Raw genomic sequence first — 23,552 nt, 5'->3', positions numbered from 1 at the left:
GAACTCTTGCTGGACCCTGGGAGGGACCTGCACAACACCAAGGCACAGGTTGTAATGGTTTCTTTTGTTTCCACTTAATACAATTAAGCTCATTTTTCTCAACAAGTTGTTATACATGATTTGTTTCATATACTCCTTGGTCTGTATGATGAATATGTTTTATTTTATGAGTTATGCAGGTGTTATGTAATCGTTTACTTGTTAGTGAATGCAGGTCTCGAAGAGAAGGAGGAGCTCATCCGGATCGGAGAGACTGGACTAATACAAAGCGTTGGACTAAAGGTATGTTATAAACACTTGATTACTTGTATTCTAAATGCATATTTAGGGAAAGATAGTGTTTAATTGTCTTGTTTGTCACTAGAAAGCCTTAGCTTCTAGGGAGGTCGGTTTTGTCCGCAAAATTGACTCTTTCCGCATGAAAAAATGGCGACTCCGCTGGGGAAGTCCATGATTTGAATGATTTTTCCTTTGTGTGAAACTTTGATTTGAGATAAGTCGTTTGTTTTCTGGTTTTTGGCTGTCTGACCATGCATTTGGGTGGATTAGCTTACGGTTAAATTATATTTTAGTTTTTCTTCGTTTTGCTAGAAGTACACAACCTTTGCGTTAAGCACAGTGCGTACCTGTACGCACTGCAGCTTTGTACACAGAGCGTACACGCACCTGTGCAAACAGGTTGCCTGCGTACCCTGTCAAAATTGAGAAAATTTCAATTTTTTTCCTTTTTGCCTCTTAGATTTTGTTTATAAGTTGTTTTTACTACCCAGATCCACTGGTTACCTGCCAGAAATCTTCATCTATACTTGTTTCATCAGTGTCAAGAGTTTTAGTGAAATTCATAGAGGTTCTAGCCCTAGGGTTTGATTTTTGAATCGGTCTTGTAGTGACTTTGGCTTTAGAAGTCGTAAAACCTTGGATATCCCTGGTCTTTTCAGTCTTCTTAGGAGTCGGACCTTTCATAGAATCCACCCTTGTGAGAAACCTACCTTTGTGTTGTCTCTTTGCCGAATCTCGAAAACGTTTGTTGATTAAACTTTGAATTTTATTCTTAAGAAAAAGAACAAAAAAAAATTTGATTTTTGTTTTTGACTGGTTTTTGATTCTGCATTAACTAGTCCTTGGTTAAATCATGACTGAGTAAAACATCCTGGAATCATACTTTGTAGGTTTTGGCCTCATTAGATTTGCTTTTAGGTGATTTTCTCTTAGATTTGCTTTCAGGAAAAATTGATTTGATTGTCATAGATTTTTTAAAATTTGATTTTTGATTTTTATATGCTTTGTTAATATAGAGAAAGAATCCAAAAAATCTCTTTTGAAGAAAAGTTTTCTTTAGTAGCATTTGAGTTTTGTAAAAGAAAAGGAATTTTCGTGAAATAATTAGTGGTCATGTGTTGTATGCTTTGGAAAAGATAAAGAGATTGTTTCTTTGATTTTCATTGCCAAGAAAGTTGTCTTTATATCAATTTTGCATTCTCCAACTCTCTTAGCTAGGGAATTCATTGAAAAAGAAAAATTAGTATAAATCATCCTAAGTGCATCTTTTTAGTGGATTTGAGTCGAGTCTACACACCATCAGTTTCATCTCCGCTACCTTTTGTCCTAAAGAAAAGCCATAAAAATTAACGCTTAAAGTAAAATCAACTTAGTAACTTTTTATTTACTAGGGCTCTGAAACACCAATATAGATCAGGCTAGTGTCTTGGAGTAGGAGAGTAATTAACTCTCCAAGACAGTAAAACCAAACAAGTAGCTTATCTTGTGGTAGGATAAATCCAACTGTTTCATTTGTACTCTGGGAAAGCTCCTCTTAAAGGAGAAGCACGAGACCGTGTCCGAACCAGTGAGGGTATCAATCCTCCTTCATTGGGAAAGACGCCAGATACGTACTACAAACGGTAAACCTTGGATTATTGTCGAGGAGCCTGGGGTCACTTGTCAGTAAACCTTGGATTATTGTCAAGGAGCCGGCAAGGGGATTGAGCTTGTTACTCTACCCTTGCGTGCTATCGGGTCGTAGACTGTTCCCCTAGGTATATTTGTTGCTGTTGGTAACCTTAGTGACCATTATCTTTAGGATTCTACCCGAGGTGATGGTGGAGGGAAGATCCCACTGTACCTGGAGCAGACGTCGGCTAGACTCACTTGGATTTTCCGGGGGGTTCACTTCACTCGAGACGGTTAAAGTGGAGGAACTTGTGCTGGTCTATTCATTAAGCAGGTTGCCGGGGTAACTGTTCCACCCACCACTTCTGTACTGAATTCAGCGATGTTGGGCTTCATCACCAACTAGTGTTTTTGGTCCGGAAGGCTACTGTTTGTGTATGGTTTGACGCCCTAGATTCTTTAGGCGTGTGATTCGAATTTGTTTGGTTCTTTAGAGACTTTAGGCGGTTTGCTTTGAGATTTTACTTTGTTTGCGTGTGCAGTAGTTAAAAGTTTTTAACTGTGGCTGAATTACCGAGATAGTCCCGTAGACTTCGGGGCCAGTCTCCTAAGATTGTTACCGTGGCCGATTTGTTGAGGAAGTCCCATAGACTTTGGGGCGAACCTCCTGAAGACGTCCCGGGTCATTACGAAGGTTTGAAGGTCCTTGTAACACCTAGTGGCAGTAAAGTAGGTTCACCTGAAGAAGGAGAGTCTTCGTTGGTAGTTCATCCTAATTACCAAAGTCTAGAAACAAGTTATAATCCTGAAGCTGTTGCAGTTTCCGAGCTTGCTGGTAGTTTTTCATCTACTAGTGATATAGGCGAAGAACCTGAAATATCTGAACTTGTTACTCCAACTTCTAGTGTTCCTGATTCACCTAGGGTAGAAAGAGTCATCACCGAAAATCTTCCTTCTGGTTTGATAGCTATTGAAGAACTTGCTCCAGAAGAAGAAATAGGCATCCCTATCCCTGAATATCAACCTACTATTGATCTAAGGGAGTGTGAATCCACTTTTTACAGTCCACCTAGAAGTACTACTTGGTATCTTTCGTTAACTAATTATTTGGACAACTTAGGGTCAAGTTTTTCTCCACCTCATACTCCTTATCCACCCGGAGGTATTTATACTCCTGTAAATATGTCTGGTCAGTCGTCTATGTTTACTCAATCTCCTAAATCTTTGTTGTACGACGGTCCTTCTGTTCCTGCTGGGTATCAGTCACTTTCTGGTACTTTTGCGGGAGCATCTCCTCAACCCATTGAACATGGGTTATTAACTGGAAACAATGGTAATAAACCATTGGGCGTAGGAGACATTTACATGATGTCAGGTTCAATTCCCAATTCTCAACCTTAAGGTACACAAATTGCATCTGGGGGGCAACCTCAAGGACAGTATGTACCCATGGTACAATACATTCCTCAAGGTCAACCCCAGCCTCAATATGTACCCCAAGGCCAACCTCAGTATCAATTTATGCCTCAAGGTCAACCCCAGTATCAGTACTTGCCTCAAGGGTATCAACCCCAAGGTCAGTACTCGAGTCAAGGTTATCAACCACCCTAAGGTCAATCGTATATTCAAGGTACAGGAAATGTACCTTTCAATTATCAATCCTACCCTCAATCCGGTTATGGATCTCAATATCCTCAACCTGTCATGGGTCAATACCCCGGAATGAACATAGTGTGGGATCCATCGCAAGTTCAACAGGTATTGTAGCCAAGCATACAGTTGTCATCTCAAACTAGACAACCTTTAGTTTCTGGTTCACCCCAGCAACCAGTCCAGTCTAATGTTCAAACTTCTGTACCTTCGGTAGTTACTCAGTCGCCCATTGCACCTAGTACTCCATCTCAAACGACTGTTGCAACTACCGCAGCATCTGTTCCATCTACCACACTTACTTCTGGAGTATCGACAGCTCCGGTTTCTACTGTCTCTGCCACTACTCCTCAGACATCTTTACCATTGTCTGGATCCACGATTCAAACTACGGTTCAGATGCCTGTAGGACAGCCTGGTTTAAGTACGGTTGTCACTAGTCAACCATAATTCGTTTATCAACCATACCAGGGACAGTACCAATACGGGCCTGCTGCCCAGCAACCAGTTTACCAGTATCAACCGTATCATGGGTACACTTATCAACAACCACAACAACCCCAGTACGGTCCGGTTAATCCTGGTTTTCCGGGAGGATACAATATCCCGAATGCGATTCCTATTCCAAGTTATCCTGGATATCCTCCTCCTGGGACTGGTCTTGTGACCCAGAGTTTTAGGGATCCTAATCGAAAATTACTATTTATCGCAACTTTGGATTTACCAGACTTGACGCGCCTAACGAAGGATCCAATCAATTATCTTCCATTTTGGCCACCAATGCCGAATAAGTTGCCCAGTGACATTCCCAAGTTCGAAGGTAAGTCTGGAGAGGACCCGTCAAATCATGTGATGACTTACCACCTCTGGTGTGCCTCTAATTCTATTTCGGATGATTCAATCCGCTTACGTCTTTTTCAGCGTACACTCATTGGTCTCGCGGCCAAGTGGTACATTGAGTTACCACGGGCCTCTTTTTATAATTTTAGTCAGTTAGCTACCTCGTTCTTAACTCATTTTCAGTTGCCGGTCAGATATGATAATGGCACGGAGTTACTAACTTCATTAAAACAGTCGACGTCCACTTATATTTCCGATCATATTCATGAATGGAGAGGTCGAAGGCGATTAGTGAAAGTTTTTATCCCGGACCAAATCTTAGCTGAATGGTTTGTTAAATCATTATTACCGAAGATTAATGAAGACGTAGCTAAGGCCAGAGTAGTTACTGAGGAGCAAGTGATTGCTCAAGTGCAGTACCTTGACTTAGTTTACACTCAGTCAGGTACGTTACACAAAAAGATCCCAGATCTTCCAAAGTCAAATCAAATCGCTGCTACTCCTTCGGGATCTCATGCTGCTGATGGCATGATTGGTACGGTGAATACTAAAAGCAAGAAGAAGTCTTCAAAGAATTCTTCGCCCATTATAACCTTACCAGACTCCCCGACAGGAGAATCTTCTGCTGAAGTTTCCGCTGATATTCATGCTGTAGAGTCATCTACGGCTAAATCAAAAAATGGTGGGAAGAAGAAAGGCAAGAAGAAGAATAAAGCAGACAAAACTCCAAAGGAGAAAACAGAAAAGTCGGAAACCAATGACGAAAAGCGCAAACCTCGATATCCTTGTCTTATTTGTGAAGAAGATCATTTTACAAGAGATTGCCCTCATCGGGCCGAGGTTGTGAAAATCGTCAAGGGTTCCCCAACTCCTGCTGTTTTGAAAGATCCATTTCCAAAGCAGGAGAGTAAGATGATAGGTTCTTCCTCGAGTGCCAGTGAAAGATGCTCGCTCCACCTGCTCCTATCCACCCTATAATTGCCGTTGGTCCTTTTGCCAAATGGGGTATCGATTTCATTACATGTAACCCTCACTCGGCCGGGGGGCATGTGTATATCATCCTTGCGGTTGATTATTTTACTAAGTGGGCTGAGACGATGCCTACATTCGAGGCTGACGACAAGACAGCTGCAATTTTCGTATTCAATCACATTATTGCTAGGTTTGGTGTCCCAAAAGTGATAATCACTGACCATGGGCGCCATTTTCGAAACATTATGATGACAGAACTTACAGGCCAGCTTGGTTTGCGTCATGATAGCTCAACTCCTTATTATCCACAAGCCAACAGTCTGGTTGAGTCCATCAACAAAGTTTTAGTTATCATGATCCGACGAATCATTGGTATTCATCGGTCGAATTGGCACAACATGTTATTTTCCGTGCTTTGGGCATACCGAACCTCAGTGAAAACATCAACAGGGTTCACTCCTTTCCAACTAGTTTATGGTTTGGAAGATATGCTGCCCATTGAATGCGAAATCCCATCACTTCAAATGGATGTCGAATTACTTCCAGCTACTTCCGAAGAGGAGAAGCGTTTATTATACTTAGCTCAATTAGATGAGACTCAACATGATGCTGCATTGGCGATCGAGACTCATGCAAAACGTATGAAAGCTCAGTATGATCGAAATGTGACCCCTCAAAGTTTTTCGGAAGGAGACCTAGTGCTATTATATGATCAAGCTAATGATAAATTAGGTGCTGGAAAATTCGTTCCTATGTGGCATGGGCCCTATATTGTCAAGCGAAAGCTAGCAAAAGGGGCCTATGAGCTAGTTGAATTTGACGGGGACTCTTTAGGTAAACCCAGAAATGGACTTTACCTAAAGAGGTATTATGCTTAAATGGTGGGTATGGATATTTTAGTTAGGTTAGGTTTTTCTTTCTAGCTGGTGTGTTTGTTAGTTTAGACAGTGTGCTTAGCTTAGAAAGTGTGTTTTTCATCGCTATTCTGGCTTATCTTGGTTTTACTCTTGATATTGCAGATGTCGACGCCTCTCCAAACGTACATTGGATTCGCTGATGGTGCTTGTCATAGTACACGGAATATCTCTTCCGTAGCTTGGGTTATTTATTCGCCCTCTGACGAGTTAGTTTCTATGCATGGGGTGAGCCTCGGTCAAACAACAAACAACATTGCAGAATACAGTGTAGTGATTGAGTTATTGTCTGAATCTATTTCGTTTGGGATTCGGAGTTTGATAGTGAGGTTAGATTCTGAACTCGTTGTATTACAGCTTAATAGAGTGTATGCCATTAGAAATCCAGTGTTATTAAGGTTATTTTTGAGAGTGCGTCTCTTGGAACGTGAGTTTGATTACATTGAATATCAGCATATTCCAAGGTCTTTAAATACATTAGCAGATGCAATTGCTTCTCGAATGTTAGATAGACATTTGTGATAATCATACATGTAAATTTAAAAACATTTAATCACACATGTTTAACAAGATAAGCCGGTAATAATGATATATATAGATAGGAGTGTGTCAAAAATACATCGTCTTCGATCATAGGTTGCGAAACACCTTATGATCGGCAAAAATGATAAGTACAAAAAACCAAAATGTCACATGTGTCTACAAAAAACGACCATCCAATCACTGGTGATGATCTCTATATGACACCACTGCACGGGCTACCCTACACAAGAACCTTCTAAAAGGTCTTGGGACTCCGACTACATAGCGCTGAAGCCTGATAGGAATATCATCTATAGTAGTCTTTGGTATATCTGCCATCAAACGCTCTAGGTCTTGTTCCAACTCGGCTAAGGTCTCTGTAGCCTCGTCCTCTGGGACCGGTGCCGGTGCAACTGGTTGTCTCCTCTCGAAAGGCCGGAGATTGGCTGGACGCCGTGGGCCTACATCTACATTTTGAAAATTGTCACTGTCAGCTTTGAGACGATATAAAAAAAAATAGATAATTTAAAAACTTGTGAAAAATGAAGTACCTGTGTCATCCCACTGTTCTCCCGGTGGAAGAATCATGTCCGGATCTCCACGAAAATCAACTCCGGCATAAGGAAAATCCTGTATCAAAAAGACCTGGTCCTCTAACCAGTGAAAGTACTCCACTCTAAATCGGACAACCTCTGTGCCCTCGTCAGGATGACGGGCCATCACCGCAACCCATCGCATCAACTTAGGCTCTCGAGGAAGCCCAACCTCAACACTGAGCTGCTGCGGGATCAACATCGGAACCCTCTCTAGAGCAAAACTCACAACTAAAGGCCCATAACCAAAAGTCTTTAGTTGCCCGTTTTTCGCCCTAGTCAGTTGGCCCTTTAAATTGGCCAACACATCATCACACCAGTTGAAAATGGTGCCTCGATAGCAGTCAATCGCCATCCACATCTGGGATCCAGTGGCAATGTGCAAAGCGACAGCTCCGCAAAGTCTAGTAACTGTAAAGGAAATTACCATAAGTTCAGGTCAGGATATCTTTTTAATCTCTATCCCCCTCTCCTGGTTTTGATCATTACACCACTCTAGATGGAGACTAGCGATGGACTGGCCACTCGGCCTAGTCCCGGACAGAGTCAATTGTTCACCCCTCTTGGGCAAACCAGTGAGAAAGTAAATATCTGAGGGCTCTATCTCAAGCTGGTGCCCTCCAATGTAAAAGCACTAATCCTGAACGTTCCACCTTTCAACCAGCCACTCTAGAAAGCGCACCTGGGCCCTCATGCCAGGTATGGCCCAGTATTTGTAAAGACCGCATGCCTTTAAAGCATCAATGGAAGGTTGGTGATTAATCGCGGCCAAATCAACATCTTCATGTTCTCTCTCGCGCCAATCAAGCATGGTGGGCAATCTACACACCATAAAACATCTGTTAGAGTCCATAAAATTAAATTTTTTTGGTTCATTTTGGAGAAATGGAGGTTTGAAAATCCTCTCCGCGGTGTACGCAGCCTGCCTTTAGAGACAGAGCGTGTGTACGCAGGTTCTCTTAAGGCAAGCTGCGTACGCCCGACGTTTTCCCAATTGAGAAAATGTCGGGGTACGCAGGTCACCAGTGGAGCACCTGCGTACCCCGAAAAGCGGACCTTGAAACCCCAAGGCCTTCAAAAAATGAAACTAAGGCTTAAAAACAAATTCTAAACGAATGGAAATGCAAGGGAGGATGCTGTAGAATACCTGATGAGACGACGTTCGGTTTCGACGGTCGGATTCTCCGCAATATCCACGGGAAGTTTCTTGCCGAAAGCCCTTTTTCTCTCCTCAACAGTAAAATGGTAAAAATGAAATGGTAAAAGCCCTTTTTATAGGTTTTTTGAGTAAATAAATGTTAAATTTGTTTATTTTCCACCGTGAAAAGGTATTTTTCAAAATATTTTTATCTATCTTTAAACGGGTATGAGTAATGTGTTGGGTTTTGTGTAGGATAAAGGATTTTCAGGGAAAATTGTCATTTTTCACAAACAAAAACATCAGAGTCATCTTTTAAGCCCTTTTTTGACTCCTAAAACATGAAAAGATTGCCGAGCGTTTCTTTTACACTCATTAAAACGAAATTAAAAGACAGTCCCCTTATAGCCCTTTTTCTGACCGTAAAAACAGGAAAAGATTGCTGGATTTTTGTCGTTTCAAATTCGATACTGGAAATAAAACGACGTGTCCTTGATCGCTTTTTACTTTTTAGGTCAAAGACACTAACTATGAAAGTACTCGTTGGTCGTAAAAAACCAAGCGGTTCTCTCAAGTATTATTTTATACTTTTTCGGGCTTGGGAGACACAAATTTACGAAAAAGTTCAACCCTGGAGTCTTCTTAAGTTTTTCAGACTCTCTAAAATTGAAAAACGCCAAGTTTCTCCTATACTGGACTCGTTAAAGTTTCACAGTAAAGGACCTGTTCGATTACAAACAGGAACGGACCACTCCTTCTTAAGGTTCGAATCTAAACTAAGTTGGACTCATCCGAAGTGTTATAGACATTTTTGTGCCTTACAACATTGAGCATGAAATGTCCATATACAAGGGATCCAAAGTCCCTAAACATGTTGTTCCTACCCCTAGAGGAACAAGGCTAGCAAACCACAGCAATTCACAGAAGTTCTCCACCTGAAACTGCTCAAAAACAAGCCAATTCTCGATCATGTCAACTGCTCCACTGAGCATCTACGCTGAATGTCAACTGCTCCACTGTCTACCTGCGTTGAATGTCAACTGCAACAAAGGCTACCTGCGCTGAGCGAGTTTGGACAAGTGGCAGGCTCATTCCTCAATGTGTCAATGCTCAGGAAGCTTCCAAAATGACACTTGCATCAAGGAATTCGACTGGTGATGAGTAAGAGGTTCCAAATCTCCAAGTGGAAGCAAGAACCTCCAAGTGGACTCAAGAACTGAGAGAGGGAGAGGACACTAGTCAGATCTCAAGCTGACTCATCCTCTCTCCAAAATAACTATATATAGATCTCTCCTCCATGAGATCTAGAGGCTGGAACTTTGTTATTGCAAAGAATTTTTGTTGGTTTGAGACTGGATCATTGGGTGCTTAATGCTTTGAAGGGAGCTGAAGAAGGAATTCCATTCTGCTGGGAAGGAGATGCTGGATTGGAGCCCTCTGGGTTGTATCTCTTCCTGAACCTTGTTATCAATCAATAAAGCTATCTTGGTTCTTTCCTATATGCTGGTGTATTTTGTATGATTTGCATTAGTGTATTTGATTTACTTCTAATCCTGAATCATTTATGAATATGAATATTTGCCTTTGTGTTGTGTTCTTCTCTTGTCGCAAGTAGCTGTTCTCTTGTCACAGGTAGTTGTTCTCTTGTGATCTCGTGGGAATCAAGTAGCTGTTCTCTTGAGCAAGCGAGGAGGCAAGTAGCTGTGAACACCCAAAGAGAAGAGGATCTAGATCGAGGGACAAACGGAAGACAATGGTAAGTCTATCGATCTCCCCTCTTTCACATTTCATAAAGGAAGAAACCGAAGTAGCTGTATCTGTTTGTTGCTAAGGCACTGTCACACCTTAGGTGGATAGGATCATCCTGTATAGGCATTTTTCCCCACAAAAAATTGGCGACTCCGCTGAGGAGAATTTGTTTTAGTCATTTTATTTGTGTTTACATCATTGTTTGTTTCATAGACTCAACAACAACAATCGAACTGCTTCTGCAAAGTAGACTGTTGCTACCTTGATCCTTCACTGGGTTTTTGTCTATGATCTGAAAAATGGACTCACAAATGACTTGATGATCCTTTGTGATAGTCTTTAGTACCCTCTCAAAGCATCCCTTTGATTATACCTTGCTTGTGTTTCTGATTTGGCCTGAAACAGTTGATTTTTGAGCATTTTATGACCCGGAACCCAAGAGAAACGAGAGTTTCTCCTTCAGCGCAGACACTGTGAAGGCAGTCTGCATTTCAACGCAGGTCCCGTGAAGGCTACTTGCGCTGAATGTCAACTCCTCAGTGTTGGACTTGCGCTGAACCAGTTTAGCCTTGTGCAGCTGGGGTTCTCTACTGTCTGTTGCCCTGTTTTGATCTCTGTTTTTGCAGCCTTTAACCAGCATAGGTACCAGTCTGATAACCCCTTTTCTTTGCTTGAATTCCGCCTCATTTTGTACAAAAAGACTGTAAGTGTTTTTATGTGTTTGTGGCGTCATTTACAGTTTTCCTTTGCATGAGTGAAATAATCATCCTGTAGCCCTTCATTCAGATCTGATTGATTGTGATCTTAGGAGAGAGTTCATTGGCTGTTTGCAGTTGATTATACATTTGCTTTTGCTTATTGGTTTGAATTTGTCACTTTTAAGTGTCCAAACAAGTATTCATTTCGAAAATCGCAAAGTGATTGTAATCTCTTCTACCCTTGTTGATTTTGGGAAAAAGTAAACTTGTTTGTATCTTGTCATTTAAAAGCGAATTCAAAGTTGTACAAAAAGCTTTCTTTGTAGGCATATATACTAAGAAAGCGGAAAACAAACACCTGCATTGTGCATTTGAATTTTGATAAGTTTGCATGATTGATTTAGGAAAGAGTGCATTAGAGTGTGCTGATTGCTCTTTGAGAAAAGATAGTCGCTTTCTTTTCCCTTAGTAGCTAGGATTTTCAAAGTTGAAAAGATTATAAAGCTTGCTTATCATCTTAGACTGCATTTAGGAATTGTACCATACATCTCGTGGTGATCCTGAAAGACAAACTTTAAAAAGATCAACTTAAAATAAACTGAATGAACCTAACAACGCTTTACAACATAACACACAACATAGAGGTCTAGGCTAGAGACGTGTTCCGGCGTCGTTAAGCCTAGTGACTGTCGATCTCGTGGAAGGTGGGTGATTCCTCCTTAGGGACGATAGCACTAGTACGGATTGTGCTCCCACGTACTGTCGCGTATATATTGGGAGACCCCTATAGGCATATATCCTTTATCCTTAGGAAGCCGTGTCGGCCGCCCTACTGATCGCAATGCAGTGAACACAGCATTCACGAAGATCGACCGCCCGTACCGTAAAAAGTATTCTGCGGTTTTGTGAAAAGTTTGGCACACCCTCTGCCTAGATCTCCAGAGCAGTTTCTTTTGGCCTTTTTCAAACTCTATAACAGAAAAAGTCCATCCGAGCATTTGTCACTTCGGGCTCGTTAAAACATCGAAGGAGACTAGAGTCATCTTTAGCTTTTTCTCGACTCTTTAAAAGTGAAAAAGCAAGTTGTGTCTAAAGCGTCGTTAACAATTTATTTTAAACGGAACAATCACCCTTTATTCCCGCGTTGATCTTTAGGTTGAAAAGATGGAGCACACCAACCAAGGAATTCCCCTTGGTGGAAATCCTAGTCCCTTCTCCTCTTGGGGAGATGTTGGTGCGCCCCACATGGCCACATTGTTGCTTCCAGGACTGACAATTGGCCTACCAGTCTGGCTCTTTTCAACCAATGTCGTTCAGAATTCCACAATTCCTGAACAGTCGAGTCAACAGTTAGATCAGACAAGAGTTTCCCACCAGCCTTCTACTTCATCTTCCTCTCCTCCTTCCTCTTCGCTTGACGGAACTGGTCGAACAAAGAACCGGGTTCCTAAGGAGAAGAAAGAGAAGAAGAAGAAAGAAAAGAAGAAGAAGGAGCCTAAGGCGACTGGGGGCAAACAAGTGTCATCTAACAAAAATCCACACACAACACTCGTAAGGCCTAAATCGCCATGCGTCATATGCAAGGGAGACCACTTCCATAGAGATTGTCCTTGTATCCCCCGGATACTAAGAGATTGGTCCCCCCGTTTGCACAATTCGGTAGTATCGACCTCTGATAGCCATGTCGACTGCTCACCGTCAACTAGTGGGAGTGAAGCCCCAGGACAGAGAGGGAAAGCTAAATTTCCCTGCAGACTGTGTGAAGGCGATCACGCCATCCACCGTTGTCCCTTCTTAGACGAGGCGAAAAGAGTTCTGGAAGATCGCCCGATTTTACGAGCGCATCTTCCTCCTGGATATCAGAGACTCCTGCCAAGTCCCTCGCTAGTTGAGAACCCGGCTGACCCACCCAGGTGGTCAGCCGAAGCACCTGTCATTGAAGATGAACCGTCTGAATCCATACCAGACGAAAGTCTAAAGGTTGAAACGGTAGTTGACCCGGTTTGCCTTCAGAGGCTCTATCTTCGAATGACACCATCACATAGGAGAATAAAGACGACACCGTCCAAGTTCTCTTCATCAGCACCGACTCTGATGATCAAGGGGGCAATGCCACCATTCCTTTATCGCAGGAAGGAAGTTCATCAGAGCGATATCCGGCCGTATACTCGGTCCCACCACCAAGCAACCTAGTTGTGTCCTTTGACTGGAACCAACTAGGCAGACCCCACTTGCCAGCTAGCATACCATTCAGAATTATTGTCCAAATATACAGAATGGTAATGGCTGGTACAGTTATTGATGAAGGGGCATCTGTGAGTATCCTTTCCTCTATTGCTTGGAAAGCGCTTGGTTCGCCTGCGCTTTTGCCTGAAATGAGAAATCTATCAGGCTTTGATAAGGGAACCAATTTCCCTTTATGGATCCTCCCCAATGTGCCAATAACATTGAAAGGGAAGACCGTTCAAATGAGCGTGATGGTCGTTCAAGGACCCTTGGATTATAACCTACTCCTTGGACGAGACTATATATATTGCATGGGAGCCATCGTCTCATCACTCTTTAGAGTAATGTGTTTTCCGCATGGAGGAAGAATGGTCAAGCTCGTGGACCAACTTTCATTCCCCGGATCATGCATCGCAAATAGTCAGATACCATCCCTAAATGGTCTATTCACGCAAGAAGTGTCTCAACCCACGGTCCGTCCTCCTGATGAGCGCGAGTAATCCGGGAGGATATGACTGGAACCCAGGGGGCATGCGTCCTGGTCTGCTTCGGCAGAGAACTTTGGGTATAGGGTAGGTTTCCGCGGGAGAATATGACTAGTCCGTACCCCGTCCGTCTAGGAAGAGGGCTGTTCTAGAATAAGATTCTTTTGTCAAAGTTATGTGAGAGGACGGAACCCGTCGCTCACCTTTGTCTATTTCGGTAGACACTGCCGAGGAAGTGTTTTGTTTGAAAGATTAACGAGACAATCTTTGGGTAACCTAAAAGAGGTAAGCCTCTCTCGTCAAAACAAATGTTTTGGCAGAAGAGAAGTAGAGGTAACCTTGAAATTCTGTCTTATGCCTGGGGTCATGCAAACCTTTTGGAATATAAGCAAGGGGCGGCTATTTATTTTTTAAATTTTTAGGACCTCTAACCCTTTAAACTCGTAGGATTAGTCATTTCTGAACTTGCATGAAGAAAGGATGCAGAGCAAAGCGTAGTGAGATGAAGCTCCATAAAAAATAGCGATCTCCAATGAGACACTCTTATCATATGACTGGTATAAACGAGCAGTTTTAGCATAAGTTCATGCTCGTTAAAAAATAAACGCAAGATACGAGCAGTTTTAGCATAAAGTTCATGCCCGTTAAAAAATAAACGCAAGATCTGAGCAGTTTTAACGTGGAATTCATGCTCGTTAAAAAATAAACATAAGCTTGAGCAGTGTTTTGGCGCATTCAAGCTCGTTAAAAAATGAACCCATCCCGGTAAATAACCATTGTGTATGTAACCTGATCAACCATAAAAGCCTTGGTCGTGTTTGCACCGTCACCTCCACTTTTCATTTGGCCGATCGTTTACCTCCATTTGATTGTTTACCCATTTTGAGGAACAGCTGCGAAGAGTGATTTCACCTAGCCATCCTTGTGACACTGCCGTGATTGGAAAATTCCAACCTGTACCTAGAATCAACTGCTAACCCTGTTCATCACTCGTTCCTCAAAAGACGAGTCTTTTTTAAGCTCTTTTCAACTGACTCGTAAAACATGAAAAGATTGCCGAGTTTTGGCCTTCCAGCTCGTTAAAGCGACCGGAAGAGCTATCCCTCCTCTAGATTTTAATATTTTTGGACCTGAGGGATTATTGCACAAAAAGATCGAGCGCTTGTTTTGTTCGGCTCGTTAAAACTATTGAAAACTCATCCCTTCTGTATTGTTTTATACTTTTTCGGACTTAAGGGATTAGATGACGAAAAAGGACTTTTGGAGTTAACTTTATGTACCTTTTCAGACTCTCTAAAAATGAAAAGGACCGAGTTATCCTTGTCGTTAGACTCGTTAAAATCACTAAATAGCGACAAACTTGTCTTTAGACGAGAACGAGTTTCACTATCGCTAGGCTCGTTAGAACATAGCGATGGGCTTGCCCGAAGGGCAGGTTATAGAACAAGCATATGTTATCCTCCTCAAGCTTGACAAAAATAAAGAGGTACTGGTCAGCAATGACTGGGGAAAAATTGGGAGAAAATCAAGAAAACTTTGATGGTAGCAGGTCGCTCTTGAACATGACACTTTTCCTCCGTACCACAATCGGGTTGGGTTGTTTCATTCACCGGTCACAACACCATGGCTTCGCCATACCATCCATAATTGGGGTAATGCTACCGATCCATCGCATCAGTGTCGCCATATGTTCAAGAGAAGTCGTTCAGAAAGAGTCAACCGGGTCCCATCCACTGCCATACATTATCCTTCATCCATTCATGATCGCCACCCTGAATCATATGTCACTGATGTGGGATTCATTAAGGCCCTCCTTTGACGGATCGCTTCTTGTCGACATCAGCTCATTATCCAAGAAGTTGATCTAGGAACAACCCCTTCAGTACTTTGAAGCTTGCATGCCTCAATGGCAAGTTTCTCACTTCCGGCGACAGGTATACATCAATGACCTTTGACCAGAAGATTTTGCGTGGTGTTCGACGCCAAGTCCTTTATTCACACCATGTGAATTGTACTGCAGTACCTTGAGGGTCATTATCATTATCGGTGATTCCTCTCGCTCTTGTTAACGGTTTACATCATTGACCGGTAATCAAGCGATGTCTTTCCATGTTCGACTTCAGCGCAATTCTCACATGGATCGACTTGTACTTAGAGTGAAGATAGAACGAGTTTAAATACCCCAGATCTAGTTTCATCCATCCGGGCTACGATATATATTCAGGAAAAATAAAGACATTTGACATGTACATCATTGCAGCATATGATCATCCTACTCAAAGGATGATAATTTCACCAAAATTATCAGTCTACCATCAGACGATCGTCTGTTCTATGTACAAAAATGAATTTATAAAGCTGAGCATGGGAATGCCCGCCTCAGCTAGATCATGAAAGTAGTATGAATCATAATGTAATGTATTGTATTGTATCTTATTACAGGTCTCCTCCCAGCAAATGGATGAACTTCGGACCCTCCTGGATAAAGCATTTCACCTGATAAACGGCCTCATACTTTAGGGGGCAACTGTTATAGACATTTTTTGTGCCTTACAACATTGAGCATGAAATGTCCATATTCAAGGGATCCAAAGTCCCTAAACATGTTGTTCCTACCCCTAGAGGAACAAGGCTAGCAAACCACAGCAATTCACAGAAGTTCTCCACCTGAAACTGCTCAAAAACAAGCCAATTCTCGATCATGTCAACTGCTCCACTGAGCATCTGCGCTGAATGTCAACTGCTCCACTGTCTACCTGCGTTGAATGTCAACTGCAACAAAGGCTACCTGCGCTGAGCGAGTTTGGACAAGTGGCAGGCTCATTCCTCAATGTGTCAATGCTCAGGAAGCTTCCAAAATGACACTTGCATCAAGGAATTCGACTGGTGATGAGTAAGAGGTTCCAAATCTCCAAGTGGAAGCAAGAACCTCCAAGTGGACTCAAGAACTGAGAGAGGGAGAGGACACTAGTCAGATCTCAAGCTGACTCATCCTCTCTCCAAAATAACTATATATAGATCTCTCATCCATGAGATCTAGAGGCTGGAATTTTGTTATTGCAAAGAATTTCTGTTGGTTTGAGACTGGATCATTGGGTGCTTAATGCTTTGAAGGGAGCTGAAGAAGGAATTCCATTTTGCTGGGAAGGAGATGCTGGATTGGAACCCTCTGGGTTGTATCTCTTCCTGAACCTTGTTATCAATCAATAAAGCTATCTTGGTTCTTTCCTATATGCTGGTGTATTTTGTATGATTTGCATTAGTGTATTTGATTTACTTCTAATCCTGAATCATTTATGAATATGAATATTTTCCTTTGTGTTGTGTTCTTCTCTTGTCGCAAGTAGCTGTTCTCTTGTCACAGGTAGCTGTTCTCTTGTGATCTCGTGGGAATCAAGTAGCTGTTCTCTTGAGCAAGCGAGGAGACAAGTAGCTGTGAACACCCAAAGAGAAGAGGATCTAGATCGAGGGACAAACGGAAGACAACGGTAAGTCTATCGATCTCCCCTCTTTCATATTTCATAAAGGAAGAAACCGAAGTAGCTGTATCTGTTTGTTGCTAAGGCACTGTCACACCTTAGGTGGATAGGATCGTCCTGTATAGGCATTTTTCCCCACAACACGAAGGATGAGCTTATAATCAAGCATATGTTATCGTCCTCAAGCTTGTAAAACGTAAAGAGGTACTTGCCAGAAATGGTGGGGGAAAAGAGAGGAAAATGAGTCTATTTGTTATCCTTTGTCTCAGAAGAAACCTTATCACCACTCTTGAACACGACACTTTTCATTCACCTGGGTAGGGAAATCCTTTGCCTCACAGTTGATTGAACCACATTGAAAGTCTTCAGCCGGGTATTAACTTTGGGTCAAATGTCACCAAGCCATCTGTTGTGTCGTTATGTGTTCAAGAGGGCGCTTCAAATAAACCATTCATCTGCAAAATATCTGTCATCCATGTTGACCATCCCTGAGTCAGTCCTTACAGCTACATTTCTTCAACTTGATTTATGATTTCGTGTTGTGGGCTTGCCTACGATGGATCGCTTTCTATCAACATCAGCACATTATCTAGAAAGATGATCTAGAAATCATCAGTACCTTGAGATCCGCATGCATCAATGGCAGATTTCTCGCCTTCGACGACAGTTTACATCATTGACTTTCGATCGAAGGATTCCATGACATGTTCTTCATCAGCACATTCATTCACATCTCATGGATTGTATTGGATACTTTGAGAACCATTGACATCACTGGTGGTCTCTCTCACACTTGTTAACAGTTTACATCATTGACTGGTAATCAAGTGGTTTCTACCATGCTCGACATCAACTCATTTATTCGCATGGATAGAATCGTACTATTTCGGGAAGTAGAAATGAAGACCCTGGATCTAGTTTCCACCATCCAGGCTGCGAGGAGTTTTGTATTCATTATATAGTAGACTAACTATAAACAGATGGCTGCGTCCATACTGTGTCTACATGAGTCTATGATTATGATGTACTGCGAAATCATTCCTGTATCAGAGCAGTAGTTACTTTGTTAGTTAAAGTTTTTGATCTGAGTATGGGAATGCCTACCTCAGCGACGATATGATCTCATACATGTATTTTGTGTTGAATACTTGCAGGTTCCAACCGGGCTCTCCACAAGATAATCCTTGAAATGATAAAGTACTTCACCCTTCCTAGATGATATGAAACCCTAATCTACCACAGGCTTCGCACTTTAGGGGGCAATCTGTTACACTAAAATTTGTCACCATGACTATCTGCAGTTAGTATGGCTCCATCAACTGTCATACTATCCTCCTTGGCAAGTCTTATACCTCTGCTCCTCATGTCAAACTCCAAGAAAGAGAGAAAGTCCTTAAAAAGTCAATTAACTCTGGTTACGCAATTTCTCTTAGCCTTACTTGTGTGTACGCACCCCAAGTTCACAATACCTGCATACTTGTACGCTCTGTCTGTAAAGGGGTGGGTGCGTACTCCTGTAAAGGTCAAAAGGCGCAAGTTTCACTTCAAAAAAGTTACTTGTGGTCGTTTCTAGAGCATTCTAGAAGATGGTTTGACGTGGATTGAGCGCCTCCAGATGGTTCATGCATCCCAATGAAAGAGGAACTTATCCCATGAAGAGGGGAGCTATCCCATTGAAAGAGGGGCTTATCCCGTTCATGGTGGACCTAATTAACTTCATCCAAAGCACTATAAATACAGGCATTGGGCCAGAGGGAGGAGAGGTTGAAAGTTGAAGATTCCTAAGGGTAGATGCTACTGAAATTAGGACTCCCTTATAGAGCTTGAGTGGAGAGATTCCCATCCTTTCTTAGCTTCATTTGGAAGTGGGTGAGCTGATCAAAGTAAAGGAGAACTCTTGCTGGACCCTGGAAGGGACCTGCACAACACCAAGGCACAGGTTGTAATGGTTTCTTTTGTTTCCACTTAATACAATTAAGCTCATTTTTCTCAACAAGTTGTTATACATGATTTGTTTCATATACTCCTTCGTTTGTATGATGAATATGTTTTATTTTATGAGTTATGCAGGTGCTATGTAATCGTTTGCTTGTTAGTGAATGCAGGTTTCGAAGAGAAGGAGGAGCTCATCCGGATCGGAGAGATTGGACTACTACAAAGCGTTGGACTAAAGGTATGTTATAAACACCTGATTACTTGTATTCTAAATGCATATTTAGGGAAATATAGTGTTTAATTGTCTTGTTTGTCACTAGAAAGCCTTAGCTTCTAGGGAGGTCGGTTTTGTCTGCAAAATTGACTCTTTCTGCATGACAATCTCATACTAAAACAACATCCAAATGTGCTCATCAACAGTAATCTCAAATATCAACAATACATCCATGCAATCACATATCATAGGAGAAATATCTCAGCTTCAAAAATAGAACATCTCATGCAAATACATCAAACGATGTTTGGTGGAAACTCTATGTGAATGAAGCAGCTCAATCATGAATTTATTCAGGTTCTGAGCACATCATATATATATATATATATATATATATATATATATATATATATATATATATATATATATATATATATATATATATATATATATATGGATGTTCAAAATGGAACATCAATGATTTAGTCAACTATCGGATGCCATGTCAAGTTAAACTACACCTGAACTTCAAATCAAAGTATTCAGGGATTTGTATTTTCATTATTCAAAAAAATCTTTCAATAGAATTTCTTTCACAAATTCTAGAAATCGATTCATCATGCCATGATAGATAATTTAGAGCTTTAGAAGCCATCTTCCTCTTACTTAGATCTATTAGGTTAATCACCTATCAAGAGTAGACCATCAATATGTTAAACCAAAACCAAAATAAAAATTAAAGCCATACCAAGGAACTCATAATCCTGACTTCATTAGATAACAGTCAAATATGGACATATCTAGATTAGGGAGATTGCTTCATGCAATGCTCTCTACAAGCATATTTCCTTACTAAGCCAACATAATTAGCCTTACATAAATCAATTTTGTATCAAAAAAGTTAGTTTATCAGAGTTTAGAAGTCAAATCAAAACTATTATCAAAGTCATAAATATCATAGTATCAATTCTTTCAACTAGGTGACATGTAGAGTTCATATCAAGTCTTGACATCATTTAATTATTGTGCCAACACATTGTCATCTATCATGCAATACAAATCCAAAATTTCATCAAGTCATTATGGCATTACGTGAAAATGCATACACCAAGGATAAGTCATGCAGGTTCCATCTTCGTACTGAATCACAACTTATCAATACTTCAACCATAGTGCTAGGATGCCAATATAAAACTAGTTTTCTGAATATCCACATAAGTCATTGAAGGTCACTATGCCCACATAACATTGATATCAAGGCAAATCAACAATCGTAAAATCAAATCATTAGTCATCAGTTCAAGTCTAAATTTGTTAGCATAGAGAGATCTATAGTAAAAACATGTCTCAATCAACAATTCAAAGTTCTAATTCATCGTCAAGCATCATGGAAAATCTCCAAACACAACTCATCTATATCAATAAGCCAAATCATGTCAAATTCTTGTAACACAAACTTCAAACATAATGACATATCTATATGTATGTCTCGATCAGCTGCAAACACAAGTTCAATATTCTTGTTGAAACATTCAAGCTTTTCCTACTTTAAGATCTTACTATTATCAAAAACACATTTGTAGTACTGACATCTTCCAGGTGAACATCTGATTTTATGCATAATACTTCATTTTTCTATGATCAACAATTTAACCCAACAACTTCATAAATTAGTTTACAGTGGCAGAATATGTCAAAGACACTTGATTCAGAGTTCAGATAGCTGCAAAAAACTTCAGATTATGGTCAATAGTATTAAAACCCCTATATGCTCCCTTCAGGTTATCATGCTTGCATCTTTAGCTTCCTAGATGCTACCTTGGCCTTAGCATGCATGTGTCCAAGGAAACAATCTCCCATATTTGTCCCTGTGTGTGAAATAAGAACCCTAATTTTTGTACAAGCTTCAGATCTGAGACTTTGCTACAGTTCAATAGTGTCATATGCACATAAATCATCCTTCAACAATACATAATGAAAATAATGATGTGAGTAAGAATCTTGAGAAGAGATTCTCCCTCTGACTAGGAATCTACTTCATTCATGTCAACAACCTACATCTACTAGAGTCATGTAACAACACATCTATTAGATCATAAACATATATATAGCATGGCTATCAACATCATGAAATCAATCTTTCATCAAAGGTTAGAATCAAAGAAACAGATAGATGCAACATCATAACTTAGAGATTATGAACACTATAACATTTTCTATCGAGTCACTCCATCAATTTAGGGAATTTATTTTTACCATATGACCACAAGTAGTAAGGATCTAAAATATCAATCTCATAGTTATACCTCTATCATCATGGTTACCATGCTTATCATTATCAGTACGATCTAGTTATATCATTTAATAAAACTTCTCCAAAAACAACGAGTGACAACCTCTTTTTCCATTAGCTTTCATCATGCTTATCACAAGAATTATCAATAGTATCATGTATAAGAATTAATGAGCTAAACTTCTACATGAAATCCATCATGTCTTATGTACAACAAGTATCAAGAGTATAATATACTAGAGTCAAGGTGTTAGCCTTCTTTATAGGACCAATATATCCAACAAATAGATGTTAGCCAAACATCAAGTGTATTAACATTAGATAACCTCATAGAATTCAAGAAGAACAAAATGTTCAACACCAGGTGCATCATTTAATCATAGGAAACATAGATCCACGTTGCTTTCATATACATGTATGAGCCATTAAAGAAATATATATTCTCATTGTACCTTGGGGCTAGCCATCAATGTTACTGCTGAAATACAACATATCATGCATACCTTGTGTTATTACTTGTGCACCATTTTATTAGACATATGTAGCTAGTAGCACTTTGTTACCTTTTCATATAGTGCCTCTTAACCTTTTCTAGCTCTAACCATCTTTCCTGCATTTCAAATGACCCTCATGAAGGATTCACTCATCACATCTCATCAAGGAGGTTAGAAACATCCATATAGTTAAATACATATGCAAGAAATAAACATACTAATCATATCCATAAGTCTAAACAAAAGTAAGACGCACCATAAGTCAAGAAATACTTACCTTCAATGAGATGTGATCCTCTCCCTCTATAACCAGCCATCACCATCCATAGTCCACATAACACTGCTACCTTTAATCAATCAATGAAACCTACTAGGGATTATCCCATCTAGGGCATCATCAAACCATGTTATATCTCATGTCTTTTCCATAAACCAAGGTTTTCTTTCCAACCCTAACCTCATAGTATCCATCAAACCCTAATTAATAAAGTTGCCTAGGGTTTTCTTCAAATTCTAGAATTATTTTAGGTCTCCACCATCCTCTTCTTTCTTCCATCAAAGGTGTCATCATCAGGGTGGGCTCCATGGATTTTCTTCAACCTTGCTTTGAATCCATGTTAATTTTTCATAGGGCTACCTTGTTATTTTCGCATTTCTTTATTAACACATTAAATTCACCCCGTAACATTATAACATTATTCAAATTTACATTATTATTCATCAGCATATGAAATTATGTAGAAAGAACAATATCATCGTCATCAATGCAACAAAACATAAAGGAACGATATAAGAAAAGCATGCACACATAGAGACACCGGGATTGGTCGGAGACTAGGGCAAAACCCACTATAGGGAAAACCCTTGTAAATTCTTCTTATTCTTCTAAGATCATCGTCAAATGATTTATAAAAAGAGAGTACAATGACTCATATCTTCATCAATACAACAAAACAACTAGAACATCGATAACATGACCTTAAACATAGTTATATTCAAATATCCCGATTCTAAGGACTGTAATGCACTGTCACTAACTGTAGTTAATTGCTGGATACTACTGTCACTGTGATGATCATTGTTGAACACTGATGAACAATGTTGAATAATTATGCATACTGATAACTCATCTTTTCATCCCGGATGATACCATAGATACTCTGTGTGGGTGTTTGGGACTGACCTAGACTCTCTCACGTGAACTGCATGTAGGCATCTAGGACTGATCTGAGCTGCATAAACCCTAACCTCCTAGATGTTCTTTGAGACACTATGTGTGAGTGTTTAAGATTGATCTAGATTCTCTCTACAGAACTGGATAAGTGCGTCTGGGACATATTTGGACACTCTAAAGAGAACTAGATGCAGGCATCCGAGGTCCAACTGTATTGTGGAAACCCTAGCCTCCCAGACGCTCTCTTAGACATCCTGTACGAATGTCTGATACTTCCCAGATTCTC

This window comes from Pinus tabuliformis, chromosome 9, assembly GCF_031772625.1.
Source record: "Pinus tabuliformis cultivar Carrire ecotype Pingquan chromosome 9, CPIR1, whole genome shotgun sequence".
Taxonomy (NCBI): domain Eukaryota; kingdom Viridiplantae; phylum Streptophyta; class Pinopsida; order Pinales; family Pinaceae; genus Pinus; species Pinus tabuliformis.
The sequence above is the reverse complement of the archived record's forward strand: the minus strand, read 5'-3'. Positions refer to the sequence as shown.